At 44.9% G+C, this 3,413-nt stretch overlaps 1 pseudogene; it reads right to left on the bottom strand.

Moving 5' to 3' along the window:
- Positions 1-245: 245 nt before the first annotated feature.
- Positions 246-2,195, bottom strand: LOC143645043 (TBC1 domain family member 22B pseudogene; annotated as a pseudogene).
- Positions 2,196-3,413: the final 1,218 nt, after the last annotated feature.

Raw genomic sequence — 3,413 nt, 5'->3', positions numbered from 1 at the left:
TCTATGTAGAGACCATTGAGTTGAGATCCTGAGACTTCCCCTTCTTTTGTCCAGTTTCTTTTAAAAGGGCAGACAACCCTGTACCTCCTTTTCTGTCCTGTCCCAAAGCTGAACCCATCCACATGGCATAGAGTACTGACAGTAGTCCAAGAGACACATCCAGAGACATGGAGTGGTAGACAGGCACCCCAGAAAGTTAAGACCTGGGTGGCAGGTGTGAGCTTTTTACAGCAGAAATGGTTCCTAGCTGGGGTCCAAGGCTTGCAAAATGGCTACAATGATCCAATTGCCATCAGAGATGGAGCAGTCTGGGTCCCATGGGTAGATACCACCTATCGGCAGTAGTGGCTGGGGGCATCAGCAAACATGTACTTGAATCTGTATGCCTCAGCGAAAAGCAGCCCAATTTCTTCTTTGCCCAGTGTATTATAGGTAGGTTCTGTAGCAGCATGAGGAGACCCTGAAAGTCCTCCTTATCCAAGATCTCTTTCCTTCACTTGATGAAGAAGGTGGCACACATGTAGATCAAAGTGGAAGAACCCTTCTGGTTAGGACTGGTATATGTCCCACAGGCATGATGGTGCAGTGGGGGGGGGGGGGGATGCTCCCACATAAGGAAATTGTCCATCCAATGAAAAGCAAACTGTAAGTACTCGATCTCTTATTTCCTGAAGTGATTATGTAAGAGCTCATCAATTTGGCTGACAAGCTCTTCTAGTGCCTTGGCCTTCTTCTGGACCTCTGGTTGTACAAAGGGGTAGTTATCCTGGATTCTATCCAGCAGCTTGTTCATGCACCAAAAGCTGTTGGCTTCAATGCTTTTCAGCATGTCCTGAGAAGGTGATCACATCAAAGTACTCCACATCCTCTTCCACATGTTCTAGAGGAAGATGACAAAGAATGGAGTGACCAGCTCATTAATCCCCTGGACATATCCAATGGCAGAGTGTCAGATGACTCAGATAAATAGAATTCTTTCAAGACCTCCTATACAAGTGGTTGCTGGAACAATGGAATGAGAGGATTTGTCCTTGGGATGTCAGTGTGAATCTGTCTGTAGGTATCTTAGTAATGCTCCTCATTTTAAGAGTCATAATACTGCTCAGTGAAGCCAAAATATTCCTCCCACTTTCACCGCAGGGTCAACTTCCTCCTCTCAATGTTTTCTGGGAGATAGCCTGACAGGAGTCTCCAGGTTCCAGGACAAACCTCTCTGGGAACCCCTGGCCAGCTGTCATGGTCAGGTTCATGTGTCAACTTGGCCAAGTGGTGGTTGGGCAAGTGCTGGCTTGTCTGTTGTGATGAGGACATTTCATAGAATTAAATCATGATCATGTCAGCTGCATCCACAGCTGATTCCATTTGTAATCAGCCAAAGGGGCGTGTCTTCTGCAATGAGTGATGCTTAATCTAATCACTGAAAGCCTTATAAGGAGGATTCAGAAGAAACAGGCTCTTCCTGTTTCGGCTGGTGAGCCTCTCCTGTGGAGTTCGTCCAGACCCTCCATCAGAATCGTCAGCTTCACAGCCTACTCTGTGGATTTTGGACTCTGCATTCCCACGGTCACATGAGACACTTTTATAAATTTTATATTTGCGAGTGTTCCCTGTTGATTCTGTTTCTCTAGAGAACCCTAACTAATACACCAGCTATACTTCATCAGTTTATCTAAGTCAGTGTTGTAGCTGGAGAGAAGCTGATAGATTTTTCTAGGCAGTTTTCTCCTGGATAGTCACTAGGGGAGCCTCAGAAGCATTCTGGTCTGAGATCTGAGCAACAAGGGGTATGATGGGTCAGAAAGCAACTGCTGTTTATGGAGAGGGCTCCTCAGGCAAATATCATTGGAGTTTCTAGACAGCTGGGCATCACTCTCAGACTTTATGACCTTGTAGTTGGCAGGAACGCCATATGTCTTCCTGCGTCCCAAGTGGTCCTTTTCCTCCAGCAGGATGGTTAGCTGATTTCTCCTGCAGTAGGTGTCTCGAGGGCTGAGGATGGTGGCTCTGCCGTGTGATGCCCTGCTGGTGGTGCTCAGGAGGGTGAAAGGTCTGGGTGGGATCAGCTGGTCTAGTTTCTTCACAATCTTTTTTATTCTCAGGTCAGTCTCTGCTGGTAAAACCACCAGACTCAGTGGTATTTTAGAGCATAAGAAGATCAAGAATGGATTCCTGTGATGCAGAAAGTTTGGTCTCATCCACACCAAAACTCAAATGACAAAAAATGTGACATATTATATGTACGTGGTTGAACCTGCCTCTAGTTCATTAATCTTGATAGATTTATTTCTTTATTCACCTATTACCACCAAAGTGTCCAAACCAGGAATTTGCCATAATTAAAATGCTGAAAGTTTTAGGTAAAACTATGAGTCAATTGTTCCATTTTTACTTTAACCACTTATTACATATAGTATGTTAAAACAATTAAAATGCTGAACTGAAAAATATAAGGCTAGGAAAAGTTTTTTGATTAAGAAATGGTTACAACTGCAAACTGAAAAAAATTATTAAGAATATGTCAGGAAGATGGTGGCTTAGTGAGGTGTGGAATTTAGTTTGTCCTCCAGACCAGCTAGTAAATAGCCAGGAACTGTACAGAACAACTGCTGGGGCCACATCAGTGACTGGACACAATAGTATACACCAGTCTGGACAAGGTGGACCAGCCGAAACCCTATACAGAACTGTAAGTCCCCCAAGCCATGGAGGCTGGCGCTGCTCCCAAATGGGCACTGCAGGCTGGTTCCCGGAGGGGAAAGGAAACAGACTTTAGTAGCAGCAAGGGCTTAGCTCAACCAAGCTCCAATTGCGGAATTAATGAACAAATTCTGACTACTGAAAATAGGCCCCCAGCAGAGATAAACCTGGAATAAGCACTAAAGGTACTAGGAGTTTTGCCCCAGCAGAGAGGGGGTGGGGCTGATGGGAAAAACCAGAACAAAACAGAGGCTTTTTAAGTCAGACAATACAAAAGACTGGAGAAGGGCTGTATCCTAAAAAAAATGGGCACATAGAGCCTGGAGATACACAGAGCCACATACTAACTTAAGCTCTTGATTGACAAACTCAAGGAGCCCGGGTCCTGCTCTGAAAAGTTTTCTTTTCTTTTTTTTTGCTTTTTTTCTACTGGAATCCTTCTCAGGATTTCAGCTCTGCCCCAGGCAGGGGTGGAATTAAGCTGGTTTGAGAGACAAAGTAACTGATCAGGAGAAAGAAGTTAATTCCCTAAAGGCTATACCCTCTCCAAGAGAAAGGTGGGGCCCAGCTCAGGTGGAATCCCTCAAATGGAATCTCTCCCTCAAGGAATTCAGTCTCCAGGGACTAGAAACTGAAGCAATTAATGCCAACCTGCAATCTACCTCTGTTTCAACCATGTTCCCAGCAGGGAGAGTCTGTTGAAATTAAAGGAACCA

The sequence above is a fragment of the Tamandua tetradactyla genome, chromosome 8, assembly GCF_023851605.1.
Source record: "Tamandua tetradactyla isolate mTamTet1 chromosome 8, mTamTet1.pri, whole genome shotgun sequence".
NCBI lineage: Eukaryota > Metazoa > Chordata > Mammalia > Pilosa > Myrmecophagidae > Tamandua > Tamandua tetradactyla.
This window is presented reverse-complemented; position numbering and strand designations above follow the sequence as displayed.